A 13848-nucleotide genomic window follows, 5' to 3' on the forward strand; every position below is an offset into this window, starting at 1 on the left:
TTCTCGGAGCCTTTCCTGTCCGGTACTCCCCACACCGCGATACCCTTAGACAAATCTTGAGTTTCGTGTTAATCGCTATGTTTTTCTGTGTAACTACCACATGCATATTCACACGTAAGCACTGCACGTTTGGTTTTGCCCATTTTTGTACACAATACGATTTTCAGCTTACCATGGTTTGACCATAGTTTTTTGACTTTAGAGTGATTCCAAAGGGATACATGGTCACTAGAATCCGTGCTTCCAGTATGCACACAGTCGAATCTTACCATCTCAGTTCAGCAGCGAGTACCTCCCGAGGCAGTCGGGTCACAGGATAGCACCTAGCAGGCTTTTGCCGGACGAGTTTGCCCGACTGTCGGCAGACATGAGGAGCCTGACGTGTTTAATGCGGGCTGGGCTCAGCCATGGTGTGTGGAGGGTTAAGTGTTTCAATGCATTTCCAACTTGGGACACTTGGGTTTTTCAGGACGTGGCCCCGTGGTCAGTAGGGAGGGAACCTTTGCTTTCTGACCGGGTGCTTCAGGGCTTTGTCCACGTGCGCAGCGTGGTCTGTCATTGTCCTCCATGCTCGGTGGCGTTCTGTTCCACAGCTTGTTTTGCCAGATGTGTGTTGCTTCTGGCTCTTGCTGTGCAAATGCAGCCCCTGAGCGTTCTTTACATATCTCCGGGGCACTCGTGAATGAGCCTCCGGAGTTAAATAGAGCTGCTGGGACTGGGGCCACCTTACTGCGGTTTTCCTGGATAGCATGGAGTGAGTTTCCCATCAGTGACGTGGGTCCACACTCTCTCCCAGTGAGGGATGCTGACTCACGCTCCCTCCTGCGGTGAGAACCCACCAGGGTCTCCTGCTCTGTGTTCCTGCCGGTGGAAGTTGTTTTTGATGGAAGCGCCTCCTCTGTCGAGTGAGGTCCCCACAGTTGGAGGTGAACATGAAGCCGGCAGGGTAGGAGGTTGGAGCAAGGAGGGCCCGGCCCATCCAGTAGCAGCACCCCCACACCTGGGCAGCCGAAAACGGGTTTCCAACCACAGAAGGACCCGAAGGGCGATTTCACAGCAAGCCCCTCCCAGGTGGACAAAGTTGTTTGTCTAGAGAGAATCTTCTAGACCCTCAGAGTTGCAGACCCAGGAAGCTGGGGCCCCGGCACTGTCATCAGCCTTCCGAAAATGTCTGCAGGAGCTTATTCCCGCAGTTGATGGAATCACAGTTAACTGTCACCTTTTTCTAGAAGTGACCGACAAGCACAGGGAGTGGGCTTGAGGCTCCTGGACAGTTCCCTGCAGGGCCTGGTGGGTGGTGACCACGTGGCGGGCAGCTTGCAGCCAATGGGAGCCAGCGCAGCTGTCAGGTGCAGTGTCAACAAGACCGCAGGTTTTAGGAGAGAGCCTCTGAGGTGCAGCTTGATGTGTCACCACAGTGCATGTCGTGCGCTTGGCCAGCCTCGGACTGCCCAGGAAGCTCCTCCGCCTGGGGCTGGGAATGCCTCTGCTGGTTTTCCTGAGACATGGCCCTTGTGGGCACTGATGGTCCCCGAGTGACCAGGGTCACGAGCAGTGCAGCCCCAGCCCTGCGTGAGAGTGACCAGGGTCAGCAATAGCTCAACCCCATGTGAGAATGACCAGGGTCAGTAGCAGCACCAGCCCCACCTGAGAGTGACCAGGGTCAGCAGCTCAGCCCTGCATGAGAGTGACCAGGGTCAGCAGCAGTTCAGCCCCAGCCCCGAGTGGGAAAGTGTGGTTTTGTCCTAGGCCCAGGAAGCCCCTTTCCAGACACAAGTGGGGTGGGTTTCAGGGCTCCCTAAGTCGGAGCCGCCCTAATGGCCAGGATTGCTTCTTTGGAAAAGCAACAGTAACGAGATTATGAAGAGAGCAGAGGCCACGTCTGCCTCAGCCCTGGTGTTGGGAATGTGGCTGCTCTCCCCACACCCTGGGCTCCAGGCGTTGGCACCATTTCGGCCCCTCGGATTATTTTTCATTGTTGTTAGAACTAGTTTCTAAAGGTGCATTTTTTAAATTTTGCAGTGAAGAAGGAAGGAAAGACATCAGTGAGGCTCTGTGAACAGCTCCTGATACCTGCGTTGGGGTAACGATGACGCTGTCAGCAGCTGGAGGCTGAGCTCTGGGCAGTGCTTTCCCGGGGAGGCCAGCACGGGGGCTGTCGTCTGAAAGTTAGAAATTGGCTTGGCCTGAGCTGACAGAATGACTTACACATGAGCCGCCTGGGCCAGAGATAAACATCCCTGGGGTCGGGTTATGTATTTGTTAAGGAACCTTGAGATCTTTGGAAGAGTCGGGCAAGAGCAATGAGTTCTGCTGCGCCCTGAGACGACAGAAGGCAACAACCAAGACAGAAACGCCTTGAAAGTCACCCAGATGTCATCTCAACCCTCCCTTCATTCCAGGCATTTCCCGGAAGATGCACTTGGATCATCGAAGGCATTGAGTCTGCTGTGCGTCGCCTTGACACCTCAGTGCCAATGCTGGTGTTCCTTTTTAGGTGCGAGCCCAATTAGGTGGAAGGCTGTGCCCGTCTCTCCTGCACGACCAGACTTGGAATAGCATCGAGCCTGAGGCAGGGCCCCATGTGCTTGAAGGAGGCACAGGTTCAGAAGAGGAGGCTGACCTGCCCCAAGACAGCCCTGTGCTGCCCGAGCTGAGATCCCTGGATGCCCCTCCCAGGTCCGGACTCAGCAGTGTGCACTCTGGGAATAAACGTGGATGTGCAGCCTGGAACCTTCGTCTACAGGTCAAGAGGGAGCCCAGGGTATGTCCTTCCTCATCCGGCTCAGCTGGGCGTGGGAAGGGGTTGTTGCCCCTTCTCTCTTCTCCCTGTTGTCCTGTTGGCCCACCGCAGCCTGGGCTACCAGAGAGAAGAGCACAGCCCACCGTCCTCTGTTGCTCCTGTCATCCACCCATCCCAGGAAGGACTCACACAGCTTGGTTTCTTGCGTTCCTGCTCCCACAGCCCTTCTCCTTCCCGCTGAGTTTCCCGGCCTTGTTCTGCCCACTGGGACAGCTCTGCTTTTCGCAGGAGGCCAGACTCCTGGAATCTTTCTCCCAACAACCCCAACTTCGAACTCGATCTCACCTTTTTTATTTAAAAAAAAATATACTGATGGACTCCAGAATGGCCTGTTAGACACTGCTGGGAACCCCACAACTGAAACTCGCTCACCGTGTTGAACCGTGTTTTTAAATGGAGGAGACTTCCCCCGAGGGCACCTGTGGAGCCCTGGCGCCTTGAACCTTATTCTGATGGCTTTGTGGGCAGGAGAGAAGCCAGCATCCAAGTAGGGCTTCCAGCAGGAGACCTGTTAGCCACGAGCTCAGAGGGCTCCGCTCTCGGTGCAGGACAGGACGCGGACGAGGCCCTTCACGCCAAGGACATGAGTCAGGAAAATTGCCTGTTTCGGTCTCAGCTTAGGTGAAGGAAGGGAAAACATCCTCGGAAATTAGTGATGACAAGCTGGTTCCTAAGCACATCCATAGCCAAGATTTATGCTACGTGCATAATCTGAGAAACCTCAAGTGGGTAATGGGGTTGACGGTGGCATCCTCAGCGGCCAGCAGAAGTGAGCAAACATCCTTCCTTAAGGTACACAGCTTAGATTTCAACTAATTCCCCAGATAAAATTATAGGTAACTCAAGTGTGAGGGAGAGGCGGGAAATCTGCAGACAGTGGCAGGTGTCAGATGCTCGATTGTCAGAAGCTGAGACCGGCAGGTTGATCTCCGTAAGGAAATAAAGGAAAGGGGTGTGTGTGTGACAGAGGCTGTTAGAGCACCACCACGCAGGCCGGGTGTAGCAGCTCCACCGGGAATCCCCCCAACTCTGGGAGGCCAAGGCAGGTTGAGCCCAGCAGTTTGAGACCAGGATGGGCAACATGGCAAAACCTCATCTCCACAAAACAAAAAAAAATTTTTTTTAATTTTTAAAATTATCACACATTTTTGGAGATACTTTTTCACTTTAAAAATCCTAGAGTTCAACTGAAATTAAAAATTCAATGAACAGATCAAATAGCACATTAGACATGGCTGAAGAGAAAACCAGTGAACTGGAAGCCAGATCCAAAGAAATTATTCAGAAATCAATGTGGCAAGATGGGAAATATTAAAGAGAAGCTGAGACACATGGTCGGAGTTGGAAGGTCCAGGGTACATCCTGAAATCCAGATTTCAGGAAGAAAATCTGGGGAACGTGAAAAGGTAATTGAAGAGATGATGGCTTAGAATTTTCCAAAATTGTTTTAAAACCTCAGGCCTTAGATTCTAGAATCTCACTAAATCCAAACTAATATAATTAAAATGAAATCAGAACGTATAGTGAAATTCAGAACAAAAATCCTAAAGTTTGCAGATAATTTAGATTCTCTGAAACATTCAACAGAAACAAATAGAAGACAGGGAAAACACGTCTTCAAAGTACTTCGAGGAAATAACTATTGGTCTAGAACTGTGCCCAGTGAAATTGTTGTTCAAGATTAAAGGTAGAGTGAAACACTTTCAGACAAAAGCTGTGAGTTTGGCACCAACAGACCCCCATGAAAGAAAACCCTAAAGGATGTTGTAATTGCCCCGTGGACCCCACCCGAGTACAGCAGCCTACTCAGTATTGGAGATACATACCACTAATAACAGAGATCTAAAAATAAAAGGTACATAATACATATCTTAGAGCTGTGCTGTTACCAGCAAAATCTGATAAAACCATAAGGAGAAACTGACAAATTCAGCAACATTTTGGGAGATTTTAGTACCTCATGAATAATTGATAAGACACACACAAATCAGAAAGAATACAGAAAAACAGCGTAATAAACAAGTTTGGTGTAATGGACGTATATAGGATATTTCCATAGTTTTCTGACAAGTGCGATTGTTTAGACATCAGTGGAATAATAACGAGAAAAACCTCATACATTTGAAAATTTAAAAGCAAGGTATTAACTCGTGAGCCAAGAATCAGCCACAATGGAAACCGAACAGACCTCTGTGTGAACCACATTTCAAAACTTGTGGCAATGCAGCCTAAGTGATATTTAAATGTTTGGTTTTCTATTTGATAAAACTCTTAACATCCATTCATGCTTGCAGAGAGGGGTCTATAAATTTACCAAGGATAGACTCTTCCTAATCTAATGGGCAGCCGCATAAAAGTCTATATAAAATGTGTAGGGTTTTTTCCTATAAGTAAATTTGCAGTTTTTCTTAGAGACAGGATCTTGCTCTGTTGCCCAGGCTGGAGTGCAGTGCCCCAACCGTAGTTCACCTCAAACTGCTGGGCCCAAGTGATCCTTGTGCCTCAGCCTCCCTAGTAACAGCCCACAGCGTGGGCCACCACACTCAGCTAACTTTGTAACTTTTAGTAAAGATGGGGGTCTCAGTATGTTGCCCAGTCTGGTCTTGAACTCCTGGTCTCAAGTGATCCTCCCACCTCAGCTTCCTAAAGTGCTGTGATTACTGAGACTGGCCCAAAACATGTAAGTAATACTGAAATATTAAAGTATTTACTGTTCAAGAAAAATCCAACTTGGCATTATTAGGTTGTATGCTGGTCTCTAATGCCCCCAAATGACAAATGATTAGAATTAAAAAGCATTTATTTGGTAGCTGCATGCAAAGTCAGTGTACATATATCATTTCCATTTCTAGGAACTAGAACAAGCAAAATGTAATTTAAAAGTATTACAGCATCAAAAAAAAATGAGTACTAAGAATATATCTAACTTAAAAACTAATAGCTCTTTGAGAAAATGCTACCGCTTTATTGAAAATATTGAAGCCTTAACTGGAGAGTGTCGTGGTCACGGATAGGCTTCGTATCTTAAAGTTGCCACCCAAGTGAGTCCACGTTTCTTGTTACAAATGCCAAGTTATCTGTGGAGAAGCTGTAGTCACCTTTCGCTGAGTTATGCTGCATAAGGAGTGAGCCCAAAATCCCAGTGGCTCTCAGCAAGGGCTTCCTTCCCGGCTGAAGGTGCACGTCACCCACAAGTTGGCGACCACTCTACACATGCGTCCATTCCAGGCAGAGTCTTATGAGGAGCCAGGGTGTGTGGGATCCAGGGTGTGGGGTCTGGGGTGTGTGGGGTCTGGGGTGTGTGGGATCTGGGGTGTGGGGGGTCTGGGGTGTGTGGAATCTGGGGTGTGTGGGATCCAGGGTGTGGGGTCTGGAGTGCGGGGTCTGGGGTGTGTGGGTTCTGGGGTGTGTGGGGTCTGGGGTGTATGTGGTCTGGGGTGTGTGTGGTCTGGAGTGTGGGATCTGGGGTGTGTGGAGTCTGGGGTGTGTGGGATCTGGGGTGTGTGGGATCCAGGGTGTGGGGTCTGGGGTGTGTGGGGTCTGGGTGTCTGGGGTGTGTGGGATCTGGGGTGTGGGATCTGGGGGCTGTGGGATCCAGGCAGGGCAGCTCCCACCGGGACGCCGCACACCATTCAGACTCGGCCAGCTCCAACATGGTCCCGAGGTAAGGAACAGCGGGCAGGAGCCCTCCAACCACGGGGGCAGAGGACGCCACGTGACAGTGCTGCCCTGATATTGCTGGTCCTTTGAAGTGTGCGGACTTGGTGCTGGAGGCGGAACTGGGAAGCAGATGTTTGAACGTCAGGATGGAAGCGTTTTTTTGGAAATTTGCTTCCTCAAATGCTCGGTCTGGCTGTGGGTGGTGGGCGGTTGAGGAGCTGAGACCCAGCGAATCCCCCGGATCCCCAGCCATAGGGCAGGGCCGGACTCCATGGTGGCGCCAGTGCAGGATGTGGGGAAGATGCCCCGGTGAAGCGGGGAGGAGGGGTCGTTCCAGAGCCAGCGCAGCACGGGTGCCTGGCCTCCGTGGGTGGGTGACGGGGTGGGATGTCCTCGTGGGAGCCGGTCCAGGGGGAGGAGGCGTGGGACAAGGAGGTGCGGGGCAGGAGTTGCAGGGCGGGAAGGTGCCGGGCGGGAGGTGCGGAGAGCCTGGCCCGTGAGAAGTCCCTGTGGGAGCCGGTCCAGGGAGAGGAGGCGTGGGACAAGGAGGCGCAGGATGGGGAGGTGCGGGACGTGGTGGTGCAGGGCGGGAGGTGCGGGGCGGGAGGTTCGGGGAGCCTGGCCCGTGAGAAGTCCCTGTGGGAGCTGGTCCGCGGGGAGGAGGCGCCGGGAGCCCCGCAGCCTGGCTCTGCACCACGTCCTTCCCCCACGGTGACTACTGGAGCCCACACTTGCCGTCTGCAGCCCCTGTGACTCGCCTCAGTTTCTTAGGACGCAGTGCAGGTTGGTCCTCCCTCCTCCTCACAGCAGAGACCGGCGGAGGCAGCGTCTGCTCGGAGTGGGCCGGTGGGTCCCCGGGCCGGTGAAACCAGGTGCACAGAAAGCGAGCAGCAGGCGGGAAACCGAGTGTCTTTTATTCTCCACTGTTTTCACAGGAGATGTCAGCTTTCAGCTCGCAGGATCTGGAGTGAGAGCGTGTGATGCTTCCCAGCGTTAGAGCAGGTGCTTCTGCAAGCGCCTGGGGCTGCGGTTGGAATCTGGAGGCTCAGGGCCACCTCCCTTCACGCCGTCTTCCTGGGGACCCGGCTCTTATGCTGCCCTCAGGCCCCAGCGTCCCGAGCCCGTGGATGCTCATGGATGCCATGGGTGCCCGTGGGTGCTGTGGATGCCCGTGGACACCGTGGGTGCCGTGGATGCCCGTGGATGCCGTGGACGCCTGCAGCTTCCCAGTCCAAGGGAGGCCTCACCTGCCCGTGCCCGGCTGCCTCGCCACTTCACCGACACCTGGAGGAGCAGCAGGGTGCCCTGGGCCTTGGTTGCCTCCAGAGGCTGGTGCACAACCGCTGTCCCGGAGCCAGCAGCCGGCCTGGCAGAGGCTGGGGTGTGGGCTGGCGTCCGAAACAGAATGTAGAATCACCGTGGAGGGCGGCGCTCCCGCTGGAGGAATGCAAAGTCGGCTTTGGCCTCCTCCTCCCTCCGGCGCCTGGGCCTTCTGTGCTGACAGCACCCGCGTGGTCACCCCCCTGCAGACTGGGGAGGGAATCACTCCTTTCCCCGGGTACCGGCCCCCTAGAGCCTTCCAGCACGTTGCCCTTAAAAGCTAATTCTTCTGCCAGTCATTTCCTTTCCTAAATACCTGAGGGAGGGAGGGATGTCGTTCCTGTGACAGACTTCACGCCTCTGAACACAGGCAGCGGCCACTGCCTCCTCTAGGGACCCTGCGCTAACCCTAACCCTCGTCCCTGCCTTGACCTGGCCTCGTTCCTGCCTTTTCTAAAAGCTCCACTTCCAAGAGGCACAAGAAGACAATTCACAGAGGGTGTTTTTGTGCCAGAACAGGACAGCTTCAGGAAGCCTCTAGAAAACATTCTGTCCCGTGAGGGACATGCACGGGGCAAAGTTAGGGTCCTCCTGGCGGGAAGAAAGTTATGATGGGGGCATCCCGGCACCCGCTGGGGAGGAGGAGGTTTTGATGGGCCCATCTTGGCACCAGGGCACCAGCACAGCACATACTGTGGCTGTTGTTTCAGGCACATGAGGACCCCCAGGTCATCTGACAGGCAATGACCAGCCCCTCCCCAGAGCACCCCCACCTCCTAAATGCCTGCAGGCTGGGCCCTGTTTGAGGAGCACGTGGCCAGACGTGCTTCCCACGAGTGCCCCCAAAATAGACCAAGAAGGCCACTCTTTCCTGTTAACCTCACACTGGTTGGATTTAGGGGATTCAGGAGGATGCAGAAGTGATACCCACCCGGGGCCGCCCTTGACCTTGACCTTGGCCTCCAGGAAGGCCAGAGCTACAAGGCACCAGGGAGGGACATGCCGGGGAGGGACGTGCCGGGAACTTTCCTGTCATCCTGACTCAGGCAGTTTCGGCAACTCTGTGCAGACCTGAAGCACAGCCCATTGGGAGACAGCGCCATCCAGGGGGGATGTGGATGGTTTTGCCTCCACACTCCACAGAGCGCTAGGAGCAGAGCTGGGCCCTGCTGAGATGCCGGCAAAGGCCAGAGCCTCGGTGGTGGGTGCAGCCGTGTGCTGAGGACCAGCTGCTTTCCTGGCCCCGTGAGAGCTGTGCATTCCTGTGCTGACGCTGGCCCACAGCAAGGGTCAGGCGTGGTGGCGGGCCCCTGCGTCCTGCTGCGGGAGCTGAGAGCTGTCCTTGTTGGTGCCACACTCTGGAGGCCACACTGCCCACTCATCTTCTGCAGTCTCAGCCCCACGGAGACCTGATTCCAGGGCTTCGTTTCACTTCTCTGACTCCAGTCTGCACCTGAACGGCAGGAATGGCCCTAAAACACCGGCTCTGGGTCTGCTCGTGGAGCTGGGAGAAAGCTGCAGGACGGATGACAATTCTGTCCATCTGAGCCCATCCCTGGTTCCTGTGACCAGTTCATGAGGCCAGCAGGGAGTGATCAGGTGGGGCTAACTTCCATCCTGAGCTTACCAGCCTCTGCTCAGAGGGGCACGAACATCCCAGGTTCATCCAGGACCCTGGACAGGGTCCCAGATGGAGGCAAGGGAGCTGGTTCCACACCCAGCAGCGGGACCACAGGGACCCTCTGAGACCCCTGGGGCCTGGTGACTTCTGGGTCCGACACCACAGGCACTGGAGCCACTCACCCCTGGGCTGGGGGAACAGCACGCTGGGAATCCGCTCTCCACGGCTGGTGTGTGCCCTGCAGGTCGCACCCAGACCACAGGAGCCCGGAGCCTGGCCAACACCAGATGACTATGATCATCGGACCAGGACCCAAAAGACACTCCCGGGGCCGGGACAAAGCCGCAGCACCTGGGCCTGTTGGTGTCACTGGCCACGCTGTGGATCTCCCCCAGCTGCTTCCCCGGTTCTGGTCCACTGTGGTGGTTTGACTTCTGATACAAACACGCTTTCTGCTTTGGTTGGAAAGTGTTGAGTAATGTCCCCGGATCCAGCAGCACCGCTGGCCTTTGGCAGGCCACGCTGTCCACCTGGGGTTAAAACTTGCAGGGAGTGGATGTGAATCACACAATGCAGAGGGAAGGTAGTTGCACCCATCTCGAAGACTGTAAGGCCCCGTGCTGAGGGCCAGGTTTTGCTTGGTCTTGATTTCCGATCTGCTCCTGGGCACCCGGCAGCCTCAGCAGCACCCACGCTGGTCACGCCTGCCTGGTGAGGAGGCCGTGGCCATGCTCTTGGGGTGTCACGGACCCTTCCACATTTCCTCTGTAGACACGCACACTTCTCCCGTGTGGACCAGGAACAGGTGGTCTGCAGCCTGTGGGCAGCCCCCATGGGCCGACCTGGGCCCCACTTCTCTGCACCCACAGCCTGGCCTTAGCCGCTGCCCAAATGCCATGTGAGTTCCCTGGTGTCCTGTGTGCTCACCTTGCTCCCAAGCCCTGGATGTCACCCACGGCCTTGGCAGCCCTGACCTGAGACTCCACAGCCAGTGTTGCACATGATGTGGGCATTTGTTCATGCCCATAGAGGGTGTGATGACCCTCCCAGATGCACACCTGCATACACGCCTCACGCCCTGGGGCTGGCTGGATTCTCACCTGCACACGAGAGGTGATTCCTGCATCACGAACCTCTAACGTCCCTGGGCCAGGTCCTGCACTGGTTACAATGGAATGATTCGTGTGAGAATGAAAGTCCTCTTAGGAGATGGTCTCTATTCTGAGCTATGTGCCACAGTGTGAGCTGATGGGGAACTTGGTCCTGGGTCAGACAGTGTCATAATTGGACGTGTCCCTGTGGAGGGAACGTGGTCCTGGGTCAGACAGTATCATAATTGGACGTGTCCCTGTGGAGGGAACGTGGTCCTGGGTTAGAGGGTGTCACGATGGGACGAGTCCTCATGGAGGGAACTTGGTCCTGGGTCAGACAGTGTCATAATTGGACGTGTCCCTGTGGAGGGAACGTGGTCCTGGGTTAGAGGGTGTCACGATGGGACGAGTCCTCATGGAGGGAACATGGTCCTGGGTCAGACAGTGTCACGATGGGATGAGTCCTCGTGGAGGGAACGTGGTCCTGGGTTAGAGGGTGTCACGATGGGACGAGTCCTCATGGAGGGAACTTGGTCCTGGGTCAGACTGTGTCATGATAGGATGAATCCTCGTGGAGGGAACTTGGTCCTGGGTCAGACAGTGTCATAATTGGACGTGTCCCTGTGGAGGGAACGTGGTCCTGGGTTAGAGGGTGTCACGATGGGACGAGTCCTCATGGAGGGAACATGGTCCTGGGTCAGACAGTGTCACGATGGGATGAGTCCTCGTGGAGGGAACGTGGTCCTGGGTTAGAGGGTGTCACGATGGGACGAGTCCTCATGGAGGGAACTTGGTCCTGGGTCAGACTGTGTCATGATAGGATGAATCCTCGTGGAGGGAACTTGGTCCTGGGTCAGACAGTGTCATAATTGGACGTGTCCCTGTGGAGGGAACGTGGTCCTGGGTTAGAGGGTGTCACGATGGGACGAGTCCTCATGGAGGGAACATGGTCCTGGGTCAGACAGTGTCACGATGGGATGAGTCCTCGTGGAGGGAACGTGGTCCTGGGTTAGAGGGTGTCACGATGGGACGAGTCCTCATGGAGGGAACATGGTCCTGGGTCAGACAGTGTCACGATGGGATGAGTCCTCATGGAGGGAACGTGGTCCTGGGTTAGAGGGTGTCACGATGGGACGAGTCCTCATGGAGGGAACTTGGTCCTGGGTCAGACAGTGTCATAATTGGACGTGTCCCTGTGGAGGGAACGTGGTCCTGGGTCAGACTGTGTCATGATGGGATGAATCCTCGTGGAGGGAACGTGGTCCTGGGTCAGACGGTGTCACAATGGGACAAATCCTCATGGAGGGAACATGGTCCTGGGTCAGACGGTGTCACGATGGGACGAGTCCTCATGGGGGGCTTTGAGCAATTTCCAGTTTTCCTGGGACAGCTGCCTCCTGCCTCTCCCATCTCCCCAGAAATGATGTCGTCCTCCAGAAGCCAGCCCAGGTCTGCGCATGAGGCCTACGGAAATGGAGGACGTGGCTTCTTGCTCAGGGAGGGTGGCCAGGGGCAAATGTAGGGACCCACCTGCCTCATGCACATCGGTCAGGGGCCTTAGAGCAGCCCCAGCCAGGCCAGCCTCCCCGCTTCACCAGAGGCTCACCCCAGAGCCCAGGGCTCCCTGAAGCTGGGGCCGGCAAACACTTCAGTGACGTCTGCGGTCACCTCCCAGGGAAGGGATGGCCTCTGAGTCACAGGGAGCCAGAACTTCAGAGCTGGGGCCCCTCTTCCCACTGACAGAGGGCCAGACCCCTCTCCCAAAGCAGCACTTGGCCCGCCCGGCCGGGTCCTCCTGCCCTGGTGCTACCCTGGCCACCGACTCCGCAGATATCACAGTCTCCGACAGCCAGCATGAACCTGATTTGCATGGGTTTCAGATCCTTCCAGTGGCTTCCGTGGTCTCGGTGTTAGGACATGTAAGCAAGGTGAATGTGGCAGCTGAGGTTAGGATGGAGACAAGCCCCCCACACCCTGCACTCCCTGAAGCCCTTGCCTCTTGTCCGAGGCGCAGCCTGCGATCTGCAGATGACGTAATGTGTAAAAGGCGTTCGTTCTGGTTTTGGTTAAGCCTTCAGCTGTCTTTTCCCTGCACTGACACCCAAGGAGCTCTGGCTTGGTCCTGTGGGAAGGATGGGCAGGTGGGAAAGCCACAGGCAGAGGAGTGCCTTCTCCCTGGGATCCTCAGCAAGGGTTTCCTGGCAGAGCGGAGGAGAAAGACCCAAAGAATTTAACCCATCTGAACAACCCAGAGGAACCAAGCGGAGCAAAGTGGGCAGATACTCGCCTCCAACATCTGTGTCTCGGCCCCAGGAAAGGAGGAATGCCGGGCTAGGAGAGCAGCCGGGGAAGTCGTGGCCAAGCCTCGCCTCGTTTGGGAAAACACAGACACGTGCAGATCCAAGGAGCTCACAGCGCCAAGTAGGACAAACCGAGACACGCCAGAATTAAACGCCTAAAAACTAAAGATAAAGACAAACACGTTGCACAGCTGGGGGAAGACACACGGCCAGCAGGAAACCCAGCTCAATGACAGTGGGTTTTTCACCTGAGTCATGGGACCCAAAGCAAGTGGGACTTTTTCAGGCACTGAAAGAAAAGAACCTCCCAGCACCAAGTCTGCATCTGCAAACCTTCCTCCCTGGAGCCCGGGGCCAGCTGCCCGCATTCCTGCGATGGTTTTGATGTGCAAATGTTTTTGCACACAGCAGGGACCCCCGCAGCAGGGACCCCGCACACCTGTGGCCCACATTATGGAACTGGACGCCACCGTCGGTCAGGGAGGAAGGTGCCTTCGAAGCAGGTCTGCAGCTTGGTAAAGCAGCAGGCAGTGAGTAAGGTGAGGAGGCAAAGCTGAACCAGTGGTGGAGGCCACGGCCGAGCTTGCTGGGTGGCGTGGTGGCAGCAGGGGGGCCCAGGCGGAGCAGGGACCCCCGCAGCAGGGACCCTGCACACCTGTGGCCCGGCCTGTGGGGCCCCACCTGGGTGACCAGGCGAAGCAGCCGAGCCCCCTGGGCATGGCAGAATCAGTGGCTGCCAGTGAGAGGTGAGGTCGCCCGGTGACTCAGGGCCAGGCAGGGCCCCACGGTCAGAGGGTGTGATGTTCACAACACTTCACATGGCCCAGTCCCTCCCACTCGGACTGCAGATTCGGAGCAAACGGTGCAGAAACCCGCTACGTCTCAGGTTTTCGTGGCGTTTTTGTTTTGTTCTGGACAGGATCTTGCTCTGTCATCCAGGCTGGAGTACGGTGTTGCGATCACAGCTCACTGCAGCCTCCACCTCCTAGCTTCAAGTGATCCTCCTGCCTCAGCCTCCTGACTGGCTGGGACTACAGGGACATGCATGACACC

This window comes from Callithrix jacchus, chromosome 13 (genome assembly GCF_049354715.1).
Source record: "Callithrix jacchus isolate 240 chromosome 13, calJac240_pri, whole genome shotgun sequence".
Taxonomy (NCBI): domain Eukaryota; kingdom Metazoa; phylum Chordata; class Mammalia; order Primates; family Cebidae; genus Callithrix; species Callithrix jacchus.